General features: G+C 33.8%; 1 long non-coding RNA gene across 2 annotated transcripts; it reads left to right on the forward strand.

The window, feature by feature from the left end:
- The first annotated feature begins 10,708 nt into the window (after positions 1–10,708).
- On the forward strand, positions 10,709–12,381 carry LOC142234069 (uncharacterized). 2 transcript variants are annotated; one of them, XR_012721551.1, is made up of 5 exons: positions 10,709–10,994; positions 11,060–11,179; positions 11,324–11,423; positions 11,488–11,819; positions 11,884–12,381. It is a non-coding gene; the product is annotated as an uncharacterized LOC142234069 (long non-coding RNA). The 2 variants fall into 2 exon arrangements; XR_012721550.1 differs by having other exon boundaries at positions 11,060–11,423.
- Positions 12,382–15,309: the final 2,928 nt, after the last annotated feature.

Consider the following 15,309-nt stretch of genomic DNA (forward strand, 5'->3'; position numbering starts at 1 on the left):
CCATATTTGCTTGGTGTCGTTACAACCCTTGCAATTCTCCCATCGAACATTTGCCATCATGACAACCTTCAGTAAGAGCTTGCAGGTAACCAAAGACATACCAACAGATTCTAGTTCCCCTGGAATATGTAAGGTAGTTCCTAGCCTTGCTATCTCATCTGCTTCGCAGTTCCCCGGTATGTTCCTATGGCCAGGCACCCATATTAGATGAATATTGTACTGCTCAGCCATCTCGTTGAGAGATTTGCGGCAGTCGATGGCCTTTTTCGAGATAAGGAACACAGAATCCAAGGATTTTATTGCAGGTTGTCTGAGTATATATTAATGCCAACATTTCGTGGAACATTACTTCTAAGCCAATTCGACACTTCTCTTATTGCTAATATTTCAGCCTGAAAAACACTACAGTGATCAGGTAATCTTTTCGCTATTCGAAGCTCCATATCTTTAGAATATACTACGAAACCCACTTGTCCATTCAATTTGGAGCCATCAGTGTAGAAATCTATATATCTTTTATTACCCGGGGTCTGTGTACACCACGCATCACTACTGTGGTACAGGGCAGGGATCCGGAGCGGAGCGGAGCAAGCCCTTTTTTTGCCGGAGCGGGAGCGGCATTTCTAAAATCCGGAGCGGTTTCCAAATGAAAAACCGCTCCGGTTTTTCATTTGGAAGTTGAAATGTGCAACTTTGAAATTACACTGTGTAGGTGATTTAAAATATAGCTAGCACTTAGCGTAGTGTGAGTAAACGTTTAAAATGTACGATATGTATTTTTGTACGTACGTACATTGGGGAAAACAGAACGTGTTTTTTCAGTAATTGTTTTCAAAAATGGCAAATGTCAAAACATATCTCTAGTATGTGTTGTAAAAGTAACAACAGTACTTTCGATCAATTTCATCCCGTATTACTATAAAGATGTTTGTAATGAACGTCATATAAATGCAATTAAACGATCTTATTTATATTTAATTTTTTAGTTTTCTACACTGAAAAAAATAATGTCGTGAAGTCAAAGATTTCATGGCCTTAGAATAAGAATGCAAATTTTGCTTAACATGCAAGACGCATTTCTCTAAAATAAAGTTTTTTCCTTGTCCAAAAGTCAATAAACTTTTGAATGAAGTTGTAATGTCCTTATAATTAAGTGATTTTACTTAAAAATGTATATCATAACATGAAAGATAAAATTGTTGAGGTAAGGTCAACGTGACTTTAATAATTAAGAAAAATTCTTTAAAATTAATAAAATTGTCTTTAAATTTGTTTCCTTTTTGAATCTTGCCTACAAAGCAAAAAATCGTTAAAAAATAAGACATGTTTTTCAACACTATATTTTAAAGACGCTTTTTACTTGAAACATAGCATAATTTCTACTGGAAGTCGAGTCTTAATATGGAAAAAAAAATAACTCGTTAACACGTTTTTAAAGGATTTTGATAACAACTGACGAAAAAAACTAAAAAAATTAAAAATTAACATTTGCTTCCTAGAAGCAAGTACATAACCCCCAAATTTAAAAGAGAATTACGTCTTTAAAGTATCCTTACTTGTATTCTCCGCTTCTTTGGCTCGGAATTAATACCCAAACTGTTAAAGTAAAGACAAAATCTTTGGAACCGGGCATGCCTTTTTTCATTCACATTTGCTTTACTATTGTACTATATCCTAGCATTGTCTTATTTCTGATATTAGTTCTCGAAAATTTAATTAAAATTATGGATGGTTTCAATTTTCGTTGAAAAATTTGCGCATATACATTTATTATACAATAAAGGGGGAAAAAAGCGAAATTAGGTAACACTACATCTGAGTAAGAATATTCGTAGGTATACCACGGACTGATGTCGATGGAGGTTGTTGCAAACATAAACATACACACACACATTACAAATATAACAAAACCTCTTCTCTACGTCTGTTGCAAAACAAAAAAAAAAAAACTTTCGGAGAGTAGTTACTTCTACTCTGTGTATAGACTTTCAATTCCAATCAGCGTTGCCGTTTTGGTCCGATCGGACCAAAATTGGTCCAAAAGATTTCTAATTTCTAAATTTGGTCCGATGGTCGGACCAAACAGAATTTGGTCCATTTTGGCCCATTTTCATAAATTTGGTTTCTATCACATATTAAATAGTAGATGGTGCACCGCAAAGAATATTGTCGGGAGGCCAAATATTTCACATGCTTAAAATACGAATACGAATTTTGCTTAGAATAGAAGACGTATTTCTCTGAAATACAGTTTTTCCCTTGTCTAAAAGTTTCTAAACTTTTCAATGAAGTCTTTTTGTCCTTATAGCTAAGTGATTCGGCATAAAAATGTGTATCCTAACATGAATGAAAATTTCGTTTTAATGAAGTCAAAATGGATTTAATATTTCTGAAAAAATCTTCAAAATTAAAAAAATGTTTCAAAACATTGTTTTAAAGTCATTATACTCTAAACCACATAGTGGTTTTTGTCCCAAATACATACATTTAAATATCACTCGATCTGGAAGAATTTGATAGACTTTTACAAAATCTATAGACTCAAAATTTAAGTTGGCTAATGCACTAGGGTGGAACACAATTTTAGTAAAAAATATGGGAAACATTTAAATCTGAAGCAATTTTAAGGAAACTTCGCAAAAGTTTATTTATGATTTATCGCTCGATATATAAAGGGTGATTTGTTAAGAGCTTGATAACTTTTTTAAAAAAAAAAACGCATAAAATTTGCAAAATCTCATCGGTTCTTTATTTGAAACGTTAGATTGGTCCATGACATTTACTTTTTGAAGATAATTTTATTTAAATGTTGACCGCGGCTGCGTCTTAGGTGGTCCATTCGGAAAGTCCAATTTTGGGCAACTTTTTCGAGCATTTCGGCCGGAATAGCCCGAATTTCTTCGGAAATGTTGTCTTCCAAAGCTGGAATAGTTGCTGGCTTATTTCTGTAGACTTTAGACTTGACGTAGCCCCACAAAAAATAGTCTAAAGGCGTCAAATCGCATGATCTTGGTGGCCAACTTACCGGTCCATTTCTTGAGATGAATTGTTCTCCGAAGTTTTCCCTCAAAATGGCCATAGAATCGCGAGCTGTGTGGCATGTAGCGCCATCTTGTTGAAACCACATGTCAACCAAGTTCAGTTCTTCCATTTTTGGCAACAAAAAGTTTGTTAGCATCGAACGATAGCGATCGCCATTCACCGTAACGTTGCGTCCAACAGCATCTTTGAAAAAATACGGTCCAATGATTCCACCAGCGTACAAACCACACCAAACAGTGCATTTTTCGGGATGCATGGGCAGTTCTTGAACGGCTTCTGGTTGCTCTTCACTCCAAATGCGGCAATTTTGCTTATTTACGTAGCCATTCAACCAGAAATGAGCCTCATCGCAAAACAAAATTTGTCGATAAAAAAGCGGATTTTCTGCCACTGATTTTGGTAATAAAATTCAATGATTTGCAAGCGTTGCTCGTTAGTAAGTCTATTCATGATGAAATGTCAAAGCATACTGAGCATCTTTCTCTTTGACACCATGTCTGAAATCCCACGTGATCTGTCAAATACTAATGCATGAAAATCCTAACCTCAAAAGAATCACCCTTTAGCTCCCATATATAGCTTTCGTCCGATTTACACTCATTTGCCCACAGAGGCCAATTTTTTGCTCCGATTTAGTTGAAATTTTGCACAGGGAGTAGAATTAGCATTGTCGCTATGCGTGCCAAATTTGGTTGAAATCGGTTCAGATTTAGATATATCTCCCATATATAGCTTTCGCCCGATTTACACTCATATGACCGCAGAGGCCAATTTTTTGCTCCGATTTGGTTGAAATTTTGCACAGGGAGTAGAATTATCATTGTCGCTATGCGTGCCAAATTTGGTTGAAATCGGTTCAGATTTAGATATATCTCCCATATATAGCTTTCGCCCGATTTATACTCATATGACCGTAGAGGCCAATTTTGAACTCCGATTTAGTTGAAATTTTACACAGGGAGTAGAATTAGCATTGTAGCTATGTGTGCCAAATTTGGTTGAAATCGGTTCAGATTTAGATATAGCTCCCATATATATGTTTTTCTGATTTCGACAAAAATGGTCAAAATACCAACATTTTCCTTGTAAAATCGCCACTGCTTAGTCGAAAAGTTGTAAAAATGACTCTGATTTTCCTAAACTTCTAATGCATATATATCGAGCGATAAATCATAAATAAACTTTTGCGAAGTTTTCTTAAAATTGCTCCAGATTTAAATGTTTCCCATATTTATACCCTTCACCACTACTGTGGTACAGGGTATAATAAGTTTGTGCATTTGTATGTAACGCCAAGAAGGAAAAGTCTGAGACCCATCGTTTAGTATACCGATCGTCTTAGAATTAAATTCTGAGTCGATTTAGCGATGTCCGTCTGTCTGTCTGTCTGTCTGTCTGTCCGTCTGTCTGTCTGTTGATGTATTTTTGTGTGCAAAGTACAGCTCGCAGTTTTAGTCCGATTGTCCTAAAATTTGGTATAGGGTCCTGTTTCTGCTCAAAGACGATCCCTATTGATTTTGGAAAAAATCGGTTCAGATTTAGATATAGCTGCCATATATATTTTTCACCGATCTGGTCATAATTGGCGTGTATATCAACCGATCTTCCTCAAATTCCGCACATCCGAATATTTTATGAGTCTCGAAAAACTTGCAAAATATCAGCCAAATCGGTTCAGATTTAGATATAGCTCCCATATATAGCTTTCGTCCGATTTACACTCATTTGCCCACAGAGGCCAATTTTTTGCTCCGATTTAGTTGAAATTTTGCACAGGGAGTAGAATTAGCATTGTCGCTATGCGTGCCAAATTTGGTTGAAATCGGTTCAGATTTAGATATATCTCCCATATATAGCTTTCGCCCGATTTACACTCATATGACCGCAGAGGCCAATTTTTTTCTCCGATTTGGTTGAAATTTTGCACAGGGAGTAGAATTATCATTGTCGCTATGCGTGCCAAATTTGGTTGAAATCGGTTCAGATTTAGATATATCTCCCATATATAGCTTTCGCCCGATTTATACTCATATGACCGTAGAGGCCAATTTTTAACTCCGACTTAGTTGAAATTTTACACAGGGAGTAGAAATAGCATTGTAGCTATGTGTGCCAAATTTGGTTGAAATCGGTTCAGATTTAGATATAGCTCCCATATATATGTTTTTCTGATTTCGACAAAAATGGTCAAAATACCAACATTTTCCTTGTAAAATCGCCACTGCTTAGTCGAAAAGTTGTAAAAATGACTCTAATTTTCCTAAACTTCTAATGCATATATATCGAGCGATAAATCATAAATAAACTTTTGCGAAGTTTTCTTAAAATTGCTCCAGATTTAAATGTTTCCCATATTTTTTTACTAACATTGTGTTCCACCCTAGTGCATTAGCCGACTTAAATTTTGAGTCTATAGATTTTGTAAAAGTCTATCAAATTCTTCCAGATCGAGTGATATTTAAATGTATGTATTTGGGACAAACCTTTATATATAGCCCCCAACACATTTGACGGATGTGATATGGTATCGAAAATTTAGATCTACAAAGTGGTGCAGGGTATAATATAGTCGGCCCCGCCCGACTTTAGACTTTCCTTACTGGTTTTTTACTAACATTGTGTTCCACCCTAGTGCATTAGCCGACTTAAATTTTGAGTCTATAGATTTTGTAAAAGTCTATCAAATTCTTCCAGATCGAGTGATATTTAAATGTATGTATTTGGGACAAACCTTTATATATAGCCCCCAACACATTTGACGGATGTGATATGGTATCGAAAATTTAGATCTACAAAGTGGTGCAGGGTATAATATAGTCGGCCCCGCCCGACTTTAGACTTTCCTTACTGGTTTTGATATGTTTTTTTTTTGTTTTGGAACCGTTTTTTTGATATGTTTTTTTGATATGTTTTTTTGTTTTGGAACCGTTCTACAACAACCTTTTTATTCTCTTCCATTGGTTGTCATCCTGTTTCAAATATTGTAGCTGAACAGTCCTCGCAGGCTCCAGTATCGATTTGTCGCTCATAAGCTTCGCGACGCCATCTTTATCGGATTGCCCTCAGCCACAACCGAAGGGGAAAAGCTCGAGGAAACTGAATATGGCTGCCCCAAATATGGTAGTTTTTGTTTCCCGATTTTCCCCTGACACCACGGCTGAGGATATTGATTGTTATATTAGGTCTAGGGCCGATTGTATATCGGACTTCAGGACTATTACGTTGAAGTCTCAATTCTGTGGGCTAGATTACCTACACAGAAAAAAAAGTGTCTTGTAAATTTAAGGACCATTTTAACTTCCACATAGTTCAACAAATTTACTCTAATATAGTTCATTTTTCGTAACCACAACGAAAATTAACTTAGCTAAAGGAAAACTTATAAAAATTCAGTAAATGTTTTTTAGGACACTAACTACGAAATGGGAAGGATTTTTCCTTAAATAAATTTCCAACACAGTAGTTAATGCATCGTTGATTCTATTATAAATATACATGGGCAATATAAAAATCTTACTACGAAATGTGGACAATTTACTAAGAAAAAATTTTGTATGGAAAAAAATTTTTGTAGTAAAAATTAACTTAACGACATTACCGATTCATACGATGGCTACCTACAGATTATTTCCCTTTTTACTATATGTTGGAGTGTTTTTACTCACATTGAAAATTTTAGATAAAGTAGAATAAAAAGTAGTTAATATAATCCTTGACGGGTGTATATAATTTTATATAGATTCCTCATAGATTTGGTATATATTTAACCTTAACTTATAGATAGAATTCCAACTAATCAATAAACGTGCTACTGGAAAATGTGAGTGCATCATGTGAGGGAGTTTTTAGAGACATTTTGTGTATATCTCGTATGATTGTTTGTGTTTGTTATTGCGTCATTTATGCTGTTGTTGGTTGTTTTGATTCTAGAGACAATGGAATGTTCCTTGTGTGTTGTTGGTATCTTTTGTGGTGAGAATTGTTTTCTTGCAATAGCGAGATCAGAAAGGGATCGTGTGTGTGTGTGGAGTTGTTTTTCTTTACGACAGCTATGTATCCGTTATGACTATTTGTGTCTTTGAGTTTTATTGTTGCATTCAGTTATGTTGATGCATTTATGAAGTGCACACGTGGATTTAATTTTGCAAAATTGTACGTGCGGTATTGGTGTTTATTAATGAAAATACATTTATTCGAAACATTTTAGAAACTGAGAAGTGAATGTGATGTTACAGAAATCAAAAACGCTTTTTATTGATTAAAAAAAAAAAAAACAAATAATAGATTAAGGAACTGTATATTTCTGTTAATATTTCGAGTTTAGCCGCTAAAATTAAAAATAAATCACTAAGAAAATTATAAAATTGTACGTCTTCGATACAAATTTAAATATAACTTGATGGAGAATAGCCCAAACCAAGTTTTTTATAAAGATTATTTTTTTAATGGATTATTAAAGAAAACTTGTCATGAAAATTGCGATTTTAGCCTCTAAACTCGAACTTAATGTCCAACTTAAATACTAAATGCTATACTGACAAGTGGAATTTATGTCTAATTTTATAATATTTTTTATTTCAAATATATTCTGAGAATAATTTCAAAAACGTCCCATTAGTCCATGGATATGATTCCAATACCTACAGGATGGATTTTTCAATGTGGTAAGTTTTTCTATAAACGGTATTTTGTCCGTTTTTAATAAAACCAAAATTTCAATTTATTAAAAATAATTTTTTTCACTTGCAGTTAGACAGGTCTTGTAATGGTAATTTTTTGAATATTCTTACTGTTAAATGCTAATTAAGCTGATATCCTTATTGGCTCTAAGAAATACTCTTGAAACCCGTAAGTTAAAAATCAATATGAACGATAGAATTAATTAATTAATAATATTTTTTCTTATATTTTGTATAACTTTGCAATTTCAGATGTTTAAAAGACAAATCCGCCCAACAAAAGTTAGCCAAAATCGATTAAATTGGACAATTCAATTGAATATAGCAACTTATGCCACATATATCTTTCATATGGATACAAAACATGGAAATTTAAATTAATTACTTTAGTCTTATTAACATAGAATATTACTCTTTTGAAGAAGCAATTACTAACTACCGACAAGTAACTGCATCCAACGTACGAATAAAAATATTTCCTTTGTTGTATATCATAAGCCATAGTTTTGTGTAATATTATAAAATTTTTTTGAAATAAAATACTGGTGGTTATAGAAAATTGACTTGCTTTGTACGAAAAATTTCTTAGTTGTATAGAGGCTTGTTGTACCTTTGATTCCTCAATTTCTCTACTTTTTTGAAAATTATACTGACAAACAGTTTATTTCAAACCAATTTCTTAATACAGGTTTCCCAAAAAATTGTTCATTTTTCTGGATAGCAGGAATATTTTGAATGAGTTTAAGTATATTCTTCACACACCATAGTAATAATGAACTAAAATACGATGCAATACATGAACTAATTTATAAGAAAATCATGAACTTATCTAGATGAAAAAAATCTTTGGCGCCAAATCATGGTCATTCTTACTATGGGTTAGTTCATTTTTCATAAAAAATAGTAAACTTTTTTTTCGGTGTAGGAAGTCTCATCCATCTCCAAAAAAAAAATGAGTGGCTCTTTTTCTATTGTTTGTCAGAATGTCAGAGGGCTGAATACATTATTATCGAGAATTATCGAGGCTGTATATTGATAGTTTTAACTTTGAATTTGCGGTTTTGGTTATAACTGAGACTTCGCTCAGGCCATCGGTATATGATTCTGAGATTCTTTATAGTCGTTACTTGGTGTTCAGGAAGGATCGCATGGGAAGGGTACTGATTGGTGTTCTTGACATAGATTGTTCTTGATAGTGTTTATCGTATTGAATTCCTTGCTGTAAAGGTTTATGTTCTGATATTTAGGCTGTTTGTCAAATACTCATGACCGTCATTTTGTGGAAATGAGTGATTCGGACAAGATCGTGGTTTTGGCAGATTTTAATTGGGAGTAGATGTGATCGGTTATCCGATCTCGATGTGGCTGTTAATAATTTCCACTGTATTTTAAACAGCTTTGTGTCTCGGACTGTTAATAGGCGGAAGTTTGATTTCTCTAGGAATCAGCCGTGATATTCTCCTGAGTTGACGAGACTCTGGAATGATAGGAATAGATAACTTCGTTGTAAGCCAAGATCATTTTACGATTTTGATAGGATGAAACGTAAGTCTTCGACTAAGCCATCGAAGATCCGGAATGATGGTGGTGACTTCTATGGGGACCAGTTCATTGCGGACTGTTTCGTGGGCTATTTTGAGTCTGTTTATAGGAACAGTACTTATGATAGTGATGGCTCATACTATTTTATTCGACCGCTTGCTCGGATGGCAAATCCATCATTTGATAGCCGGCCTGTGTGTAATTTTTGCGTGGAGTTAAGGCATCCACCAGTAGTGGTCCGGATGGGATTCTAGGGATAATTCTGAAGTTTTGTTCCGAATGTCTCTCCGCTACTGTGGATGTTATTTAATAGTTCATTGCCATTCATTTAGTTCCCTCTAAAGGTGAGAAATAAGTTCGAGTTTAGCCACTAAAATAAAAAATAAATCAGTAAAAAAGTATAAAATTAAGTCTTTGATCCAAATTTTAATATAACTTGATGGGGAATATCCCAAAGTAACTTTCTATAAAGTTTTTATTCTTTTAAATGGATTATTAAAGAAAAGTAATCGTCAAAAAATGACGATTTTAGCGGCTAAATCGACTCAGAATTTAATTCTAAGCCGATCCGTATACTAAAAGGTTGGTCTATGATTACTCTTTCTTGGCGTTACATACAAATGCACAAACTTATTATACCCTGTACCAGGGATCCGGAGCGGTCCATTTTTTTTCGCTCCGCTCCGCTCCCGCTCCGGAGAAAAAAACACCGCTCCGCTCCGAGAAAAAATAAATCGCTCCGCTCCGCTCCTCTTCGAAAAAATTATAGTACAAACATTGTATTATTTGTTTAATTGAGTTTTATTTTATGTGGGCAAAGCGTAACCCCATTTGTCGAAATCGGGCGATACATATATATGCGAGCTATATCTAAATTTGATCCGATTTCTTCCAAATTCAATAGCGTTCGTCCTTGTGCCCAAAAAACTCCCTGCACCAAATTTCATCAAAATCGGTTAATAATTGCGACAGGAATCCTGTGAACAACAAATACATGGACAGACGGACGGACACCAAGCGCTAGATCGACTCAGGATGTGATTCTGAGTCGATCGGTATATATTTTATGGGGTCTAAAATCAATATTTCTGGTAGGCACATTTTTTGGCAGATCAAACTTCGGACAAACCTATTATACCCTAACCACTATGTGGTTTAGAGTATAATGACTTTAAAACAATGTTTTGAAACATTTTTTTAATTTTGAAGATTTTTTCAGAAATATTAAATCCATTTTGACTTCATTAAAACGAAATTTTCATTCATGTTAGGATACACATTTTTATGCCGAATCACTTAGCTATAAGGACAAAAAGACTTCATTGAAAAGTTTAGAAACTTTTAGACAAGGGAAAAACTGTATTTCAGAGAAATACGTCTTCTATTCTAAGCAAAATTCGTATTCGTATTTTAAGCATGTGAAATATTTGCAACACCTCTTCAGTTTGAGGGTAAATATCATTTTCAACATAAATTCAACTTGACTTGAAAAAGCTCATCTTCAATTCATCTTCAAATTGTTTGCGAATTACAACCAATTTGGCAAAATGTTGACGAAAACTTTGAAAATGTGTTGAAGATAATTGGAGAAAACTTTGACAAAACACTACCCTGAAATGCAACGAAAAAACCACATGGTTTTCAATACTACTTTTGACAACAAAGTTCGTGGAAGAAATACAAAAATGTGGAAATTTTTTAATAATCAATTGAAATTGCTTATAATAATTGGTAAGTAAAACTAAAACACGAAATTAAAACTTTAAGGAAGTCACTAAACTCAAATCTCTTTGCAGACAACTAAAATATTTGGATGCTGATTCTTGGACACATTAAGAGGCTGGCCGATGAAAAATGGTAGTGGCTTATCGAGAAGAGAAAGTTTCCATAAATCAAAGTGCAACCAAAAAAACTTGGTATTTATGCTTTTCCATATCAACAACTACTGGATGATAATTCGCATCACATCGATAGTTTAATTTATATCGCATCATCGGTTTAATTTGTTATTTTGTGAATTGAAATTGCTGGAAATTTATTCCAATTATCTGGCCATCAAGTTCCTGAAAATTGCCAGTATTTTAATAACAACAATTTTGTAATACCAACGTTCTTGAGGAAATCACGAAGTACCTGGTCAGTTGGAAGAAATACAAATTGGTAAGTCAAAATAAAAAGTGAAATGAAAACATAATGGAAATCACAAAACTCGATTGTTTTGCAGAAAACTAAAATCATTGAATGGTATATTCTTGGAAGATGTTGGCCGATGAAAAACCGATGAAGGAAACAACAAAGAAAAGTTTTCAGAAAACTTACAAAGTGCAACCAACTAAAACAAAGTGCAACAATTCCTATATCAAGAACTTCTGGATGAAAATGTGCATCATCGGTTTAATTTGTTATTTTGTGAATTGAAATTGCTGGAAATTTATTCCAATTATCTGGTCATCAAGTTCCTGAAAATTGCCAGTATTTTAATAACAACAATTTTGTAACACCAACGTTCTTGAGGAAATCACGAAGTACGTGGTCAGTTGGAAGAAATACAAATTGGTAAGTCAAAATAAAAAGTGAAATGAAAACATAATGGAAATCACAAAACTCGATTGTTTTGCAGAAAACTAAAATCATTGAATGGTATATTCTTGGAAGATGTTGGCCGATGAAAAACCGATGAAGGAAACAACAAAGAAAAGTTTTCAGAAAACTTACAAAGTGCAACCAATTAAAACAAAGTACAACAATTCCTATATCAAGAACTTCTGGATGAAAATGTGCATTACATCAATTTACATCCCGTCATCAGTTTGATATTTTGTGATTTCCTCTTGCTGGAATCTATTCTAACACACAAGCCAGCAAGTTCCTCGATAGTAATTATTTCAAATTGCCAGCATATTAATGACACCAACATTATGGAGGAAATGGAATTATACATGTAAAAATGTTTAAGATATTTAAAGTTGTATTCATAGTTTTATTTATTAATACGTTTAATAAGATAATTACATTTTGATTGGTATAATATTATTATTTTCATATATTATTAATGTTATTTTTAAGATTATTATATTTGTTAACGAAAAAATAATAAAATTTACAAAATCCCTAGAAATTTAGTATTGACTTTCAGTTAGAACTAGGATTGACTTTCATACAAATTGTGGTTTGAAAGTATTCGCAACAATGCTAGTTTTTTATTTTTCTCACATTGAAAACTGTTTGAGAAATTATTGAGTAGCGATGCATTTCAATTTGAGGATTACAATTGAGAAATTATTGCTATTGTGTTGAATTTTACTGTTGAGGGTAATGTCTGTTTTTTGTTGAGAACGCGATTTTCTCAACAATTTCTCAACTTGAATATTACCCTAATCCTTTGAAAAAATGTTTGAAAAATTATTGAATTTTAGTATTTTTCAAACGCTTGTGTTTATTGGGTACTCTCCGAAAGTTTTTTTGGTTTTGCAACAGACGTAGAGAAGAGGTTTTGTTATATTTGTAATGTGTGTGTGTATGTTTATGTTTGCAACAACCTCCATCGACATCAGTCCGTGGTATACCAACGAATATTCTTACTCAGATCTAGTGTTACCTAATTTCGCTTTTTTCCCCCTTTATTGTATAATAAATGTATATGCGCACATTTTTCAACCAAAATTGAAACTATCCATAATTTTAATTAAATTTTCGAGAACTAATATCAGAAATAAGACAATGCTAGGATATAGTACAATAGTAAAGCAAATATGAATGTCCTTACACTGAAAAAAAACATGCCCGGTTCCAAAGATTTTGTCTTTACTTTAACAGTTTGGGTATTAATTCCGAGCCAAAGAAGCGGAGAATACAAGTAAGGATACTTTAAAGACGTAATTCTCTTTTAAATTTGGGGGTTATGTACTTGCTTCTAGGAAGCAAATGTTAATTTTTAATTTTTTTTAGTTTTTTTTCGTCAGTTGTTATCAAAATCCTTTAAAAACGAGTTAACGAGTTATTTTTTTCCATATTAAGACTCGACTTCCAGTAGAAATGATGCTATGTTTCAAGTAAAAAGCGTCTTTAAAATATAGTGTTGAAAAACATGTCTTATTTTTTAACGATTTTTTGCTTTGTAGGCAAGATTCAAAAAGGAAACAAATTTAAAGACAATTTTATTAATTTTAAAGAATTTTTCTTAATTATTAAAGTCACGTTGACCTTACCTCAACAATTTTATCTTTCATGTTATGATATACATTTTTAAGTAAAATCACTTAATTATAAGGACATTACAACTTCATTCAAAAGTTTATTGACTTTTGGACAAGGAAAAAACTTTATTTTAGAGAAATGCGTCTTCCATGTTAAGCAAAATTTGCATTCTTATTCTAAGGCCATGAAATTTTTGACTTCACGACATTATTTTTTTCAGTGTAGAAAACTAAAAAATTAAATATAAATAAGATCGTTTAATTGCATTTATATGACGTTCATTACAAACATCTTTATAGTAATACGGGATGAAATTGATCGAAAGTACTGTTGTTACTTTTACAACACATACTAGAGATATACTTTGACATTTGCCATTTTTGAAAACAATTACTGAAAAAACACGTTCTGTTTTCCCCAATGTACGTACGTACAAAAATACATATCGTACATTTTAAACGTTTACTCACACTACGCTAAGTACTAGCTATATTTTAAATCACCTACACAGTGTACTTTCAAAGTTGCACATTTCATTCAAGTAATATTTTATTCGGAGCGGAGCGGTTTTTCATTTGGAAACCGCTCCGCTCCGGATTTTAGAAATGCCGCTCCCGCTCCGGCAAAAAAAAGGCTTGCTCCGCTCCGCTCCGGATCCCTGCCCTGTACCACAGTAGTGATGCGTGGTGTACACAGACCCCGGATAATAAAAGATATATAGATTTCTACACTGATGGCTCCAAATTGAATGGGCAAGTGGGTTTCGTAGTATATTCTAAAGATATGGAACTTCGAATAGCGAAAAGATTACCTGATCACTGTAGTGTTTTTCAGGCTGAAATATTAGCAATAAGAGAAGTGTCGAATTGGCTTAGAAGTAATGTTCCACGAAATGTTGGCATTAATATATACTCAGACAACCTGCAATAAAATCCTTGGATTCTGTGTTCCTTATCTCGAAAAAGGCCATCGACTGCCGCAAATCTCTCAACGAGATGGCTGAGCAGTACAATATTCATCTAATATGGGTGCCTGGCCATAGGAACATACCGGGGAACTGCGAAGCAGATGAGATAGCAAGGCTAGGAACTACCTTACATATTCCAGGGGAACTAGAATCTGTTGGTATGTCTTTGGTTACCTGCAAGCTCTTACTGAAGGTTGTCATGATGGCAAATGTTCGATGGGAGAATTGCAAGGGTTGTAACGACACCAAGCAAATATGGCCCCATTTAAACTTGAACTGCACACTAGATATGCTAGTGTTCTCAAGACGTCAGATGTCACTTCTGATATCTGCTATAACGGGTCGCTGCCTGATTTGCCTGAGGCGAATTTGCAAACACTATTGGTGCGAAGTATAATGTCTACTGTATGAGCTGTAATTATGCGGAGGGTGAGTGTTCTGCATTTTGTGTAAAGGTGGGTATTAAGTTGTAAAATTTCCTTTCGAGTAGTTAATTTTCGTTGAAGATACGAAAAATGAACTAAAATTCTGGAAAATTCTTGTAATAAATTATTGTAAAAATCTTCTTAAATTTACGAGACAATTTTTTTCTGTGTATTTTGATTTTGGAATTCACTCTTCAGTTGTCAAAGTGCCGTCCAAGCAAGAAGAGCAGCGTATCAAAATTTTGCTCGCGCATCGCGAAAATCCGAGCTACTCGCACGCAAAGCTGGCAAAATCGCTAAAAGTTGCCAAATCAACCGTTACAAATGTAATTAAAGTGTTTGGGGAATGTTTGTCGACAGCCAGGAAGTCTGGATCGGGGGGAAATCGAAAACCGGAAGCCGCTGAGACGACAAAGAGAGTTGCCGGTAGTTTCAAGCGAAACCCTAACCTCTCTCT

Source organism: Haematobia irritans, chromosome 4 (genome assembly GCF_050003625.1).
Source record: "Haematobia irritans isolate KBUSLIRL chromosome 4, ASM5000362v1, whole genome shotgun sequence".
NCBI lineage: Eukaryota > Metazoa > Arthropoda > Insecta > Diptera > Muscidae > Haematobia > Haematobia irritans.